Below are 16293 nucleotides of genomic sequence, written 5' to 3' on the forward strand. Positions count from 1 at the left end.
AATGTTGTGATAGTTTCAGGTGAACAGTAAATGGACTCAGTCATCCATGTACATGTATCTATTCTCCCCCAGATTGCCCTTCCACCTGGCTTGCCACATCACACTGAGCAGAGTTCCCTGCGCTATACAGTAGGTCCTTGTTATCCATTTTAAATGTAGCAAGAGGACCCCTGGCGAGTAGCCTGACTACCCTGTGGTCCAGAGCGCCCTGCAGGCCATGAAGACCATCTGCTCCAACATCAATGAGACCAAGCAGCAGATGGAGAAGCTAGAGGCCCTGGAGCAGCCGCAGTCACACATCAAAGGCTGGGAGGTGTGTCTGGGGCAGGGGGAACCTTTTGGGCTGGAGACAGACCTGGGCTGGAGGAGTGCACGGCTGTGGGTTCAGACTGCCATCTGGGCACCAGCTTCAGCTTGCAGTGTATTTTGTTTGGTTTGCAAAAAAAAAAAAAGTAGTTATTTTTTTAATGACATCCACATGAAAATACAGATTTTAAGTTTCTTTTAAAAAAATGGTAACATGGGCCCTCATTGTCCACGGCATCAGCCATTGGAACCTCTAGTTTTTCTCCCCCCACCAGCCCTCAATCACTCTCCTTCACGTGTTTCCCGACCTGCCTGGTGTCCTTTGAGCCAAGGTCAAGGGTAGTGTTTAAGGGTTCACTCCAGGACAGAATTCTGGCTTTAACACTCCTTTATGGTGGCTTTAGGCAAATGTCCTAACTTTTCTGAACTTCACCTTCCTTATCTATAGCTGTGCATAGTAGGTACTCAATAAATGGTAGGTATGGATATTCCTGGGCTTCCCTGGTGGCTCAGCACAGTAAAGACTCCACATGCAATGCTGAAGATGCAGGGAACGAAGGTTTGATCCCTGAATGGGGAAGATTCCATGGAGGAGGGCATGACAACCCATTCCAGGATTCTTGCCTAAAAAATCCTGTGCACAGCGTGGTGGGCTGCGGTTCTTGGGATTGCAAAGAGTCAGACATGACTGAAGTGACTTAACACAAGCACACAGGTCCACCCCAAACTCCTTAAGTATCCCTTCCCCATCCTTCCTCCTTGGCAATCTTAAGTTCATTCCCTAAGTCTACAATCATAAACTCCCGAGTCAGCTTTTTACTTCATAAGATATGGACAGAAGGCTTGTATATAACTTCAGTAGAACTCCATAGGAGGGTCAGGACTGCCTGCTGGGGTGCCCCCAGGGCTGGGCAGAGGAATGATGTTGAGTGCACCCCTCTCTGCAGTGTTAGTTTCACACTGGCACCTCCAAACTGCTTACAGTGGTACTTGCATGCACACACACGTGTCTTTGCACCCATAGCACGCTGTGCATACTTCCTTTGTAATACTCGCTCCTTGACTACAGAAACCAGAAAAATAACGTTATTCCTTTTCTCATCCAATACTGCCCCCCTCAAGATTGAGGGGTATCAGAGAAAAGAGGGGATTGAAACTGCATTCAAGCCCTTATGTTTAAAGTAAAAGGCTTTTGCTTTGGTCTCCCAGGCCTCTGAATCTCAAAGCACTGGCTCAAGAGTGAGTGATTAGGGACTTTGCTGGTGGTCCAGTGATTATGATCCATCTGCTAGGGCAAGTGACACGGGTTCGATCTCTGGTCGGGGAACTAAGATACCACATGACACAGAGTAACTAAGCCTGAGAGCCACAATTACGAGCCAGTATGCTGCAGCTGCTGAAGCCCGTGCACCGAGTCTGTGCGCTGCAACAAGAGAAGCCCCCACTGGCTACAACTAGAGAAAGTCCTCACACAGCAATGAAGAACCAGCAGTCAAAAATAAATAGATAGATAGTGATTTTTTTTTTTAACAAAAAGAGAGTGATTAGGAAATGTGAATATAGAGAAACAAAGAATACCTGTTGGACCAAGAAACTGATAACAAATTAGATACTAAACCAGCCCAATAGCAGAGTCACTGAGCTCCCAGCTCCATAAAAAAATTCAGGTAAATAAATGAAAATCTATATCAGAGTTATATTTTAATTTTTATTCTAAATTATTAAAAAACCTTTTTTAGTTGGAAAAACTGTAAGCCACATTGTCAATAACATAAGAATAAATTCTAAAAAAATACAGATAAAGCTCTAACCATTGATAAGTTGTTTTTATAGGAATTAAACCCCCACCAGGTAGAAACTTGTGACCGCAAGCACGTAGACCCCAGACCAGTTGAAACCAGAAGATTGATGATGCTCAAAACTTCACCTTGATGTCAACCAATCTGAGAACTGAGCATGTGCTGAACACACCCCTGGCAGCCCCCTCCCTCCCACTGCCTTTAAAACCTTTGTCTCCCAACTGATAGCTTGGAGATGTTCTTAGGACATCATTCCATCATCTTCCCTGGTCACTGGCCTCCAAGACAAAGCAGCTTTCCCCTTTCCACCAACGCTTGTCTCTCAAGGATTGGCCTTTTGAGCAGCAAGCAGCTGAATTTGGGTTTGACCATGGCCTCATCCATTTACAAGTACATCAAGTAGGGATCACACATCATTTAAAGGGGAAGGAGGGTGGAGAGCACAGTCCTGGCCCATGTTGGCTGAGAAGGTGGATTTGGGGTGCCAGATCCTGTGATTTCAACAGAATCTAGAAACATAGATCTTTATGTGAAACCTCTCAACTTTATTTTTGGTAACTAATTAAAAAATATTTTAGTCTGCACCTTGGATCCAGACCATGGGTAACCACTCTCCATCACCTTACGGCAGAAGACATTTTTCGTAAGAGTTGAGAACAAAAAGCTGTGCTTGCAGTTTCACAAGGATGTTGAGGGTATCCTCATTCACCCTAATTCACCCCATTGTAGATGGCTCTGCTTTTTGGCCCAGCTGACGAGTATCAGGATTTTTTTTTTTTTGCCCCAGATTATCTATGATTCTATTCCACGGGCAGACAAAGGCTCTCGGTTGCCCTCCTGGCTCCCTGAGGCAATCCTGTCTTCTAACTGCTGTCCCGTGTTCCCATGGAGTGTGACCTTGGGTCAGCTGCCCAGTTTCTGTATTTCCTTGGATGTCTCTGGGAGAGAGGACAGACATCTGTCCTTGGCAGACCACTGGGATACCCATCTAGCTGAGAAACATGACTGATATGTGCTTATTGTTCAGTCAGTAAGTCCTGTCAAACTTTGTTGTAGCGCCATGGACTCTAGCCCACCAGGGTCTTCTGTCCATGGCATTTCTCAGGCAAGAATACTGGAGTGGGTTGCCATTTCCTTCTCCAGGGGATCTTCCTGACACAGGGATGGAACTCACGTCTCCTGCATGAGCAGGAGGATTCTTTACCACTGAGCCATGTGGGAAACCCAGATATTTGCTTAAGCCTCCCAAAATAACTGGATTCCATTCAGCTTTGAAAAACCACTGTTACCAAAAGTGAGGGCTGGCTGCTTGCAACTCAAAAGTCACTAAAGAGACCAGGTTGGTGGAAAGGAAAGTTTGCTTTATTTTGAATGACAGCAACCATTCAAAAGGGGAGGGCGGAAACACCTGTCCAAAGGCCAACTCTCCCCACTGATAATCAGCGGGCAAGAGCTTTTCCAGGCAAAGGGAGAAGGCTACATGCAGAAACAAACAGTCAGCTCTGACAGTCATCTTCACATTGGTCATTGGTGATCTGACCAGCATTATCTTGATTGTTGTGAAAGAAAGTGGAAGTGTTAATGGCTCAGTCTTGTCCAACTCTCTGCTATCCCATGGGCTGTAGCCCTCCATTCTCCTCTGTCCATGAAATTCTCCAGGCAAGAATACTGGAGTGGGTTGCCATTCCTTTCTCCAGGGTGTCTTCCCCACCCAGGGGTCAAACCCAGGTCTCCTGCATCGCAGGAAGTTTCTTTACCATCTGAGCCACCAGGGAAGCTCCCTTGATTGTTTTAAGTAAAATTAATCATCAGTTCCAGGGTTATTCTACTTCCTTTCTTGAGACCTATTCTCAGAATTGTGGCAGCTTATGTCATAGCTATAGTCTGGTCATCATGTAGTTAACTTCTTCTACTCCATGAGCATGTCAGTATCTACAAGACAGCTCCCAAGAGATGGCTCAGAATATTATCTATGGCCCTTGAGGAGGGCCTATGAGGAGGAACTGTATATGGCCCTTGACTATACTTAATGACTACATTATTTGGTCTCCTTTAACTGTTTTTATTTGTTTCTGCATTTTCTCACTTCTCTGATTAAGCTTGTTCTTTGGCTAAGGTTTTTCCACAGACAAAAGACCAGCTGAGGACATGGAGGGCAAGGACCATAGGGTCCTGCTCCGTTTCATGTTTAGCTTTGAAAAAACACATAAAATGAGTTTCTATAAACACTTCCCAAGGATAATGTATAGAAGTTACCATCCTTTGTTGGGTAATGCAGTCTGCAGCTTTAGTTCATGTAGCCCAGGAGAATCAAGGCAATGATGACCTGAAAGTTATGAAAAAGCAAAAAAAAATTTCCTCTCTGCCACCTGCCACCTTCCACTTGTATACACTGCCACTTCACCTTCTGGGTCAAGGAGAGTCTGTTTCATCTATTTTAAGAATAGTGCATTTAAGAAAGTGCATTTTCCACTAAGCTTTGACCAGGGCTATAAAGATAATCCCTCTCAATTTCAGCAATTGCACAAGTCCTTTAAGTGCCTGGCTGTGTAAGAGAGTCTAGTAATTACAGATGATGTGGCAATCAGCTTTCAATTTTGGACTCATAGAAAAAAGTTCTCCACAGGGTCTAGTAGACGTTTATCAGCTTGTTTATTTTGCTAATGGATTTTTATCTCCGGCTACCCTCACTTGCCAGGGAGCTCACTCTTAATTAAGGGAAAAGCTGGTTGGGCGGTGTTAGAAATAATTGCTGCCTTTTCTCCCCCACCCTGAAACAGGCTCACTTAAAGCATCATCAATGGATGGCAAGATTCCCAGACCTCAGTTTCTTGGTACCTAAGAGAACATGAAAAAATTACGTCAATTAAAAAGCCTTATGAGGCAAATTAACCTCCGGAAACTTTAGGGAAGTAAACCATTCATAGAGGTCTCCTGGGAGGCTCCAATGAGGGGTAAGCCTGTTGGAAGATAGCAAACTTGCTGCTGTTGATAAGAAATGGAATGAATGAAGCCAGTGAATATCCGCACAGGAAACACTAAATGTTACAAAACAATTTCAGAGAAAGGATTTCTGTCTACAATGCAAATGTGCCTTTGTGTTAGAATCCATGAGGGTTTTATACTCTAGAACAAATGGGTATAATATGGACAAAAATAGTAACAGTAGCCAAGATTACTTGAATAGCACAGGCATAGCCCATTTCTATTAATTTTCTTGATCTCGTTTAATTTGCTCAACCCGAGGTGACGGAGATAAGGATTACCTGGATTTTAGTAGTAAGAGGCTTCAATAGTCTGGCCACCTGATGCAAAAAGCTGACTCACTGGAAAAGACCCTGATGCTGGGATAGATTGAAGGCAGGAGAAAGGGATGAGATGGTTGGATGGCATCACCGACTCAATGGACATAAGTTTGAGCAAACACTGGGAGATGGTGAGGGAAGGGGAAGCCTGGGATGCTAAAGTTCATGGGGTTGTAAAGAGTGTGGGATTCGACTTAGCAACTGAACAATGAACAACAAGAGGCCACTCCATGATGTCAAATTACTCAGTGTTTCAGCTAGTGAGTTAATGTGAAGATTTTTTAAGCTAATTAATTCACGAATTTGGCTGCATCCGGTGTGAGTTGTGGCACACAGGATCTTCACTGAGTCAGACAGTCTTGTTGTGCACACACATTCTCCAGCTGCAGAATGTGGGCTTCTAGTTGCTCCTTGAGGCATCTGGGATCTTACTTCCTGACCAGGAATTGAACCTACATCCCCTGCATTGCAAGGTGGGTTCCTAGCCACTTGGCCACCAGGGAAGTCCCTGACATGATGATTTGAATCCAGGTGTCTATAGTTTACACAATACGCATCCCTAACATGCTACGACTCTTACAGTTCACTGTCTCCCCAGAGTTCGTGTAAAGCCATGTCCCTTTGACAACAGTGTATTTTAGATGAAATCTGTAATCTGTAAGGGATCGTGGATGAAATAACCACCGCATTCCATCAGGGTAGGTCTGGGTTATGGTTCCCGAGCAGTTGCTAAATATGCTTTCAACACCTGTTCAGGGGACTTTCCTTGTGGCCCAGTGGGTAAGACTCCATGTTCCCAATGCATGGTGCCCAGGATCGATCCCTGGTCAGGGAACTAGATCCCATATGCCACAACTAAGGCCCAGCACAACCAAATAAATTAAACAGAAACCAGAAAAAACTTCCTTCATTTTTTTTGTGTGTATGGCATTTGTTAGCAGGTACAGCATTAATAATACATATCTAGCCTACTCAAGCCTGATTGTGTGGGTCCAAAAATAATCACGCAATCTGACCACACACAGAAGATACTGAGTAATTATAACAGATTATTTCCTTAGGTTCTTCATTTTCCATAAATACCTCTTCATTCAAATTGGAAAGTTTACTCACTCTTCCATGTAACAAGGTCCAGAAGCTCGGGCAAATAAATGTTAATATAATGATCTGCATCAGATGATTTAAAAAAACCCTACTCAGAATTTGGATGAGAATGACCAGAAAGTCCTAGGACTCTGAGGTTATTGAGAAGATATGTGATATTCGGTTTGCAGAAATGAAAGCTAAAACTACCAAGACAAGTAATATGTGATTTTTACACTGCCGTTTTCTCAAGTACGTTCAAGCACATTTATTTTCTGGCTTTTCCCCCTTGTAATGGTACTTACAGTCATTCCTATAAGTACTCCTAGGGAAGTTAAATTAGCACAGGCTAATAAAATTGCAATGAGCCTTCTCAAGCCTGCTCTTAACCGCAGCATCCCCACGACAGTATATGGGCATCCAGAAATTAAAACTGTCTTTTGATACAAGCCAGCTTCACTCCCCAGGACCCTACTCCAGGCAAAATGAAAGAGGAAGGGCCCTTGTCCCGAAAGCTCATGCCTCCTGCCTTTCCCTTGCTTTAGATCTGCAGACGCTTTTCACGGTGAGATGCTTCTGAGGGCTTATAAATTCCTCCCCACAGCCTTGGGATTAGGGTGGAAATGCTTGTTCCAAGGCTTTGCAGAGAAAGGAGCTGCCTTCCGTCTCCATCCTAAACAGTCTCCACCGTAGGCATCCTATACCTCCCAATCACACCAAGCCCCCAGACATCTCCCCACTCCCAGCTCCCAGGGCATCAAGAATCTGAAAACGTTGTACTGAACCCTTCTAAGTACCTGGGGTGTGATGGGAATGTAATAGCAGTTCCGTGAATATTTGTGGAATTATCTTTACAAAGCCCAGTTGGTTTCTCATCTATTTTGGATATAAGCTCCTTTATCAGATCAATGGTTTGCAAATATATTTTCCCAGCCTATAGGTTGCCTTTTCATTCTGTTGATGATTTCCTTGGTTGTGCAGAAGCCTTTTAGTTTTATGGAGACCCACTTCTCTATTTTCACATTTGTTGCCTGGGATTTGGGTGCCGTGTCGTCACCAGGACAGCTGTGCTGTGACATGGTTTATGAAGTGACACCACTTTTAATCCTCAGGAACAGAGCCCCGCAGGAGCTGAGTGGGAGCCCCTGTCCGCCTGCCTGGCTTGAGTCAGGACCTTGATTATACCCAGGTTCTCAAAATCCCTGAGAACGTTGACCGCAGTCCCTGCCCCTCCCTCAGAATACGGACCTGGTTCCCTCAACAGTGACAAAGGGGCCACATGGTCAGATTTGTGGGTGCTCTTGCTTTGAAATGAGCACTTCCTGTGTGCTGTCCAATGCTGGATACTTCTGAAATTCACCTGCTACAGAAAGGACACTAGTCAAGAAAACACTCCTGAATCTAAAAAATAATTTTAACATTTTCTGAAGTGTACTGCAAGTGCATAGAGCATTCATTTTAATTTTGAAGAGCTTTTGTTTATAGCATTATGTATCACTTGGAAAAAAATTTTTTTTGGCTTTGTCCAGTCTTAGTTGCAACTCAAAGGCTTCTCTCTGGTTGTGGTACTCAGGCTTAGCTGCCCTACGGCATGCGGAATCTTAGTTCCCTGACCAGGGATCCAATGTGTCCCCTGCTTTGGAAGGCGGATTCTTAACCACTGGACCACTAGGGAAGTCCCCTGCACCCCATGGAAAATTTGAGAAACTTCAATCTTTGACAAAATACCCTCCATTTGAGGTTCATAGATTTCTGAGATTCGTTTCCCACACTGGAGTCATTCATGTATCACATTCTGCTTTGTATAAGGACCACATGTCCTACTTCTTACTTTGTTCTTTTTTTTTTTTTTACTATAAATTGAGTTTTTTAAACTTTAATATTCATTTGCCCTTTGTAATAGGCCAAAACATCTATACTCTTTTGCATTTGATGTCCCAATCATGCTTATTTTTATATAGAATAAGAATAAATGTCACTGGGCTTCCCTGGTAGCTCAGTGGTAAAGAATCCTCCTGCCAATGCAGGAGACACAGGTTCAGTCCCTGATCCGGGAAGATCCCACATGCCACAGGGCAGCTAAGCCTGTGAGCCGCAACTATTGAGCTTGTGCTCTAGAGCCCAGGAGCCACAACTACTTATGCCTACAGTCCATCCTCCAACGAGAAAAGCCGCTGCAATGAAAAGCCCACACACCACAAGTCGAGAGTAGCCCCTACTCACCCAGACTAGAGAAGGCCTATGCAGCTAAGAAGATGCAGAACAGCCAAAATATAAATAAATAAAATATTGAAAAAGAATAAATGCCACTATAATAATGAAATTGAATGTTTATCCTAATAAACAATGTGTATGACCCTAATATCTCTCACACCCAATGGTATACATGTCACACTGGGTTTAATATTCTTTCGAATTTATGCATGTCTGTAGAAGTCAAGGTTTTGTCAGAGAAGAAGAGATAAAGCAAATGATACAACATATAAGATGGATTGTAGAGATGAGAACATGGATGGATCCTGGGATGTGCCTAACTAAGTATCATAAGGATTCAGCCCCTGCTTCTAGAGTTTGACCAGAAATCAGCAGAGGCAGAAGTTGGGAGGAAACAGACATGCAGTTGATGAGACCCAGGACAGACTAGCACTGCTCCTGGCTTCTATGGATTTATCTAATTCATTCTTTTCACAGACACCAGAGTCATGTTTCAAAGCTGAATTCTGACCTTGACCATCTATTTCCTAAGAAATCTTGGAAAGCTCCTCATTGCTCTCAGATAGGGTCCGAATTCCTTAATTGTTTTAGGCCCCTGAAAGGTCTGGCCCCTCTTATTTGTCATGTCTCATGATTTGTGGCTATTTCCTTTGAGGTCCAGCCTCCAGGGACATTGAAATATCTGCAGGTCCTCAGCTAAGAAGCATCCATCTTCAAGGAAAGACAGTTTCCTTTTCCTTTTGCCTCGTCCACTCTTTACTATCCAAACACGTCCCCATCTGCTCCTCCTCCAACCTTAATTTTCCAATATTCAACCTAGAGTCATCCTCCCATAGAGATGCTCTCCTGACCTTCCTAAAAAGCTTCTAAAACAGATGTCAAAGTTAAAAATGCATCTGGGCTGAATACTTCATTTGCTTGATCCTAGTGAGATGGAGGCGGATTTGGTCTAATGAGGTTATCCTCCACTTTTTTGTTATCACACACTGGATCCCGACTGCTAACTTCTCCATGGAAAGAGAAGACCTCTGTTCCAGGAGTCAGAGAGTCCTGAGTCTCTGACCTGGATTTTCGTACAGCTGTGGGTGGTAGACAGAGGAGACATTGAAGCCCATTACCCAAGTGCTGTAGGGTGCCCTCTGCCCTGTTGAAAAAAAAAAAGGAACTTCTAACCCTTAATAACTTCCTCCAGGAAAGAAGCTGTATATCACTGATATTTGCTAACATCCTCCATCCAAGTCCAACTCCATTAATTTCTGAAGCCATAAAATCCAGTTACATGTACACACTACTATAGTTAAAAATAGATAACCAACAAAGACCTGCTGTATAGCACAAGGAAATCTGCTCAGTACTCTGTAATAACCCAAATGGGAAAAGAATTTTTAAAAGGATGCATGTATATATATAACTGAAACACTTTGCTGTACACCTAAAACTAACACCACATTGTTCATCAATTTTACTCCAATATAAAATGATTTTTTTAAAAAAAGAAAAAATCCAGTTATAGCTTTCTTATGCATCATTTGAGACAAAAAGGGATATTCCCTCTCTGATTTATTCAGGGCCACTTTTCTATCCAAAGAGCTTGAATACACCAAAGGAGATTTAAGAAATGCATTGCATCTTATCCATGACCGCTGAGTGTTGCAGTATAGACAATTTATAGGAATAAGTATGATGAATTTGACACCATCTATTACCCTATCATCCCTTGGAGGGATAAAAATAGATAAATATAAGCCAGATGGGAGTCCAGTTTTGGAACTGGAGTTTTTCTGAGAAGCCTCCAAATTACATAAGGTACCAAGTACAGGGTCCTGATAAAGTACTCATTGTATAATAGAACAATCTTCTTACTAGTCTTTGTCACCAGGAGATTATGAATGAGGAAACCCATTGCGGGGGGCCTAATATTAGACACCTGAGAAATGAAATGTTTCCTGCTATATCACTAAACAAGGATGTCTCCAGCAATTGCGGCCACTATGGAAGGTGAGCTAGTGAGCCCTGAGGAAACTCAGGATGTGAAAACACAGGATACTGGCCCCAGACAGCTGAGGTACACACATCAAAGGCATGATTTCAGTGAACCCAGACTCTTGCTTTTTCCCAGTCACAGAAACACTACATTTCTTAACTTGGTGTATCTGTTTTTTGTTTTTTTTTTTTAAAGTTACAAAAAAGCTTTTGACGATCAGACTACTTGCTCTTGTTGCAAACTTCTATATAACCTGGCTCCTCTTCCTGCCTCCTTGGAGCTGTTCTCTCAGGGTACTTGAGATGCTGCCTCCCATGCTTAAGTCCTAAAAAGTTTCACCAAATAAAACATAATTTTCAACTTTTAGGTTGAATGAGTGGCAGCTCAAGTTTTAAAAATACCTCCATACTGTCTTCCATAGCGGCTGCACCAATGTACATTCCCACCCACTGTGCATTCCCACCAATAATGTAGGAAGTTTCCCTTTTCTCCATACCCTCTCCAGAATTGATTGTTTGTAGCTTTTTTTTGATGATGGCCATTCTGACCGGTGTGAAGTGATACCTTATTATAGTTTTGACTTGCATTTCTCTGATACTTAGTTATGCTGAGCATCTTTTCATGTGCTTTATATCCATAAAAAAATCTAAAATGAGTGGACACATGCATATGTATAACTGATTCACTTTGCTGTATACCTAAACACAACATTGGAAATCAACTGTACTCCAATAATTTTTTTTTTAAAGAATGGATTTAATTTTTTTTTAATTTAAATTAAAAGAAAAAAAAAATCTCCTCCTCCTATTTGGAAGAACTTTTCTGAAACACCTGTATTAACAGCGGAAAGTTTCTGTAGTGGCTTCTGTTTATGTGAGAAATCTGTGGGCAGGAGCTCAAAGCATAGATATCAAAAAGAAGTAAGAAAAAAAGAACAAACAAGTTTTCAAAGCTTATGAAGTTCTGTGGAATAAGGAACATTCCAGCCATCCTGCTGGGTTGCCAGGTTAACGTTGGAGTCAAATTTTAAAGGCAAAGAACCTAAACAGTGGTTCTTCGGAAAGAAATGCACAAACCCAGGAATCAGTTTAAAACCCTTGAGAACTGTGCTTCTGAGCTGTACATATGGAAGTAGAAGGGTGCCAGGCTACCCCTGTTGTACCATTGAGCTGGAAGTCTAAGAAATAATCTCCATTCTTTTTCTCTTGTAAGAGGGTTCTTGATGGGCCTGAGGATAAAATTGCAACATTTGGCAATCCCTTTCCTTCAAGAACCTTGGATGCCTTGCTGTTATTTAGTCACCCAGCTGTGTCTGACTCTGCGACCCCATGGACTGTAGCCCACCAGGCTCCTCTGTCCATGGGATTTCCCAGGCAGGAATACCAGAGCAGGTTGCCATTTCCTTCTCCGGAGGATCCTCCCAACCTAAAGATCAAACCCTTGTCTCCTGCACTGGCAGGTGGGTTCTTCATCACTGAGTCACCTGGGAAACCCCTGAGTTGGATCTTAACTTGTTGGGAACTACTGTGAAATCTGAGCGTGAATTTGATCTACGATGGGCTAACTTTCGACACCTAATAAAATCCAATTTCATAAAGCCTGTGAAAGTGTTTTATCTTCATCACCAAACACCTTTCCATTTAATCGATTGCATTCCCCAAATACAATTGCAAACAAATGGAATTCAACCTAGCACATCCGTCACCTGGAAATTGGGAGGAGGTAGGGAAGGACAATATCTCCTTGGAGCACATGGACCAGAAGAAAACCCTCAGTCAATTACAACGTAAAGGAGCTTCCTCTGAGCTCCACAGAGGGGAAGTCGTAACAAGCCTGTGACAGGGTCTGGAAATGTTCAAAATTGTCCCTTGGGGGAAAATCCTGATTCTATGAAGTCATTGATACCACTTAAAGCCCCCAGCCCGCTTGTCACTTCTTGGAAACACATACATATTTTGTGTGATTTCAATTAGAAAGCTGCCTTTCAAATGTATTGCACTTTTATCTGAGTTTTCTTGTTTTTAATAGCAGAAGTCATACCCGGTTGATTCGTGTTCAGTTCAGTTCAGTTCAGTTGGTCAGTTGTGTCTGACTCTTTGCGACCCCATGAATCGCAGCACGCCAGGCCTCCCTGTCCATCACCAACTCCCGGAGTTCACTCAGATTCACGTCCATCGAGTCAGTGATGCCATCCAACCATCTCATCCTCTGTCGTCCCCTTCTTCTCCTGCCCCCAATCCCTCCCAGCATCAGAGTCTTTTCCAATGAGATGTAGGTATAATGAAAAAGTCCGCCAAAGTTCTTCATGCCCAGAGCTCATATTCCAGTTGGAAGCACTGTTAAGAATACTATGTGTGAAATAGATAATTAACAAGAACCTACTGTATAGCTCAGGGAACTCTACTCAGTGCTCTGTGGCGACCTAAATGGGAAGGAAATCCAAAAAAGAGGGGATATATGTAAACATACAGTTGATTCACTTTGCTGTGCAATAGAAACTAACACAACATTGTAAAGCAACTATATTCCAATAAAAATTAATTAAAAAATAATCTCTTATATGGTCTTCCAAATCTCTTACATTCACACTTCAGCCCACTTGGCCTTTTCTCATAAATCTCTTTTTCCTAAATATTTACATAAATGTAATTTGATTTCTCATGTACAACTTCATAGCTTGCCCAGGTGGTACTTATAAAGTGAGGATTAGGAAACAAAAGACAAATTTTAAGAACACCTTTCTCTAAAAGGTTTGCCATTGTATGCCAGAATATTGTCCTGAGTTCTGTAAAAATCTAAGATCTCTGTGACTATAACTATGACTTCCCCACCCTGAGTTGCTTGCAACCTGCACAACTGTATATGGCGACCCTCAGTCAGAACATACACATGCTGCTCCCCTCGTCCTGCCTGTAACACACACACATATAGTGTGTGCAGATATCTGGAGGCCTCACCTCCGCATAGTCACTTCTATGCAATTCTTCTGTCTGTTTTCTTTCTCTTTTATGTCAATCCAGTTACCAGGGACTTCCCTGGTGGTCCAGTGGCTAAGACTCCAAGCTCCCAACGCAGGGGCCTGGGTTCAATCCCTGATCAGGAAACCTGATTCCATGTGCCACAGCTAAGAGCTCATATGCTGCAACTAAAGACCCTGCATCTCACAACAAAGACCTGGTGCAGCCAGACATATAAATATTAAAAAAAAATATCCAGACACTGAACTGAGCCTCTTTTTCTGGCCGTATAATGTTCCATCCCAACAAGGATTTCACAGGTTTAGTTCAATGGTTCCCAAACAAAGGAAATTTTACAGGGGGTGTTTGGCACTGTCTGGAGACATTTCTGGTTGTCAGCTCTGGAAAGGGGATTCTTCTAGTAGGTAGAGATCAGGGATGCTGTTAAACAGCCTGCAATACACAAGACAGCCTTCTCACAAGGAAGAGTTACATCTGACTCCAGATGTCAAGAGCACCACAGTTGACAAACCCTCATTCAGTCCCTTTACTGAGAGCATCCAGGGTGGTGGGAAAGGCACCCATCACTCTGCCTCCTGTCACCCTCCTGGTTCCTATGCCACCTCTCTAGGCCCTCATCTCCCTCTGCCCTTAAAACTCTGCATTCCCTTTGACCTCAGGATAGATGGTTCTTTGCCAGACCTCCTCACTGAGTGTCACCTCTCCCTTTCTGAATCCTTACAGCTGGTCGCTTAGCAACCAGTCCCACAGAGATGTCCCCAGCCCAGCGGGACCTACCAAGACATCTCCCTGGAAAAGGCCTCGTGTAAACCAATAAGGGGGCAGAAAGCTTTCAGCTTTGCAGATACATATAAAAGTCACATTTTATTCAAAGTTAAAAGATGTCAGTTTAACCAATGTGTGATAAAAAATGCTAATTCAATAGGACTGTATTTGAATAATTGGAAATAATGGCTATCACCCAAATTAGTAATAAATCGTCAAGAATCAAGTTATATCACAGCCAGTTGGCTGAATAGATTGTCAGTTTAGCTAATGATACTGCTCCATTATGGTACGAATTTAGCCAGGAAAATAAAAACACCAGTAATTTTCAACTCATTCTCTCTGACATCAGGGCTTGGGATCTGAACCGAAATAGGAAGACATTATATATGAACCTTTCAAACAACGATGATCTCAGTTTATCTTTATGCCACGCAATGATGTGGGCATTATGATAATCTTTATTTTACAGACCATTTAACCCAAATTCAGGGTAGTAAAATCAATTTCTAAATCAGTTCATATAATCTCATCATATAAAATTGCATATTTAAAAATATCTAAGCATGTAAAAAGAGAACATTGCACAGGAGAGAATCATTCCTGGAAGAAAAAAAAACAACAACAATCCAGAACATGAGTAAAACCAAAGTCATCTGGGAATGACTGGCACTTTTTCCTTTTTATAATATTTGCTTTTCTTTATTTATTTGGCTGCACTGGATCTTGGTTGTAACATGTGAGATTTTTAGTTCTGGCATGCGGAATCTAGTTTCCTGACGAGGGAGTGAACCCTGGCCCTCTGCGTTGGGAGCATGGAGTCTTCCTGGACCCAGGGAAGTCCCCATTTTTTTTCTTTTTAGTGGCTAAATGGGCACCTCCCTGGCACATTTAGTCAACCCTCTGAAGCCCAGAGGAGGAATACATTGAAACCCTTAGACAAGATGCTGTGGTGAACTCAGAACCACATTTCAGCCTGGTGTGTCCCTGGGAAGCCTACAGAATCCTATGGATTGCACATCAGATTTAAACTCTGTCCCACCTGTACTGACTCACTGAGATGCTATAGTAGCAAACCCCCATCCCGAGTCACACCTCTATAGGCAGCACAACTCCTGTGCCCCACTTCATTGTGTCTACCCTTAAAGTTCACTTAGCCCCATTCTTTTTCAATCCCTCCCTGTTCTTCCTGTCTGTTATACTGCTTCTTAAGAAGCTTTCTGTCCCATGAGGCTCTCACAAGCAAGCCTCTTAATTGTCTTTGTACAAAGACAAGCCACATCCTGGTCCTCTCATCTTTCCACTACATATACCCAGCCAATTAAAAACCCCTGAGAACTTCAAACACCCATCTAGAATATTCCTGTGCACAGGCTATTGGCCTAGAGAATACCTCAAAATACTTTTTAAATTAATTAATTATTTTTTGGCTGGGCTGGGTCTTCTTTGTGGCACACGGGCTGTTCATTGCTGTGCACAGGTTTTCTCTAGTTGTGTCAAGTGGGGGCTACTCTGCCATTGCAGTGTATGAGCTTCTCATCCTGCTGGCTTCTTCTGTTGCAGAACATGGGCTCCCGAGCACATGGGTTTCAGTAGTCACGAGCTTAGTTGCCCCTTGGCACGTAGGATCTTGGTTCTTGGACCAGGGGTCAAACCCATATCCCCTGCATTGGCCGGCAGATTCCTAGCCACTGGACCACCAGGGAAGTCCCAAAGATATCCTTGATTTCTTGGCTAGTTCATGGTCTCCAGCCCTGAGCTGACTCTCAAGGCCACTCAGCTTTCCTAGGAGGTGTATCCTGACATCTTCCTCACCAAGTCCCTTTCCCAGTCTACCAGTCACTTCCCACATGCCCTGC

General features: G+C 43.0%; 1 pseudogene; it reads left to right on the top strand.

Moving 5' to 3' along the window:
* The first annotated feature begins 217 nt into the window (after positions 1-217).
* LOC128062095 (40S ribosomal protein S14-like) overlaps positions 218-16293 on the top strand; it is a 36025-nt pseudogene continuing 19949 nt past the window's right edge.

Source organism: Budorcas taxicolor, chromosome 17, assembly GCF_023091745.1.
Source record: "Budorcas taxicolor isolate Tak-1 chromosome 17, Takin1.1, whole genome shotgun sequence".
In the NCBI taxonomy this organism is placed as follows: domain Eukaryota; kingdom Metazoa; phylum Chordata; class Mammalia; order Artiodactyla; family Bovidae; genus Budorcas; species Budorcas taxicolor.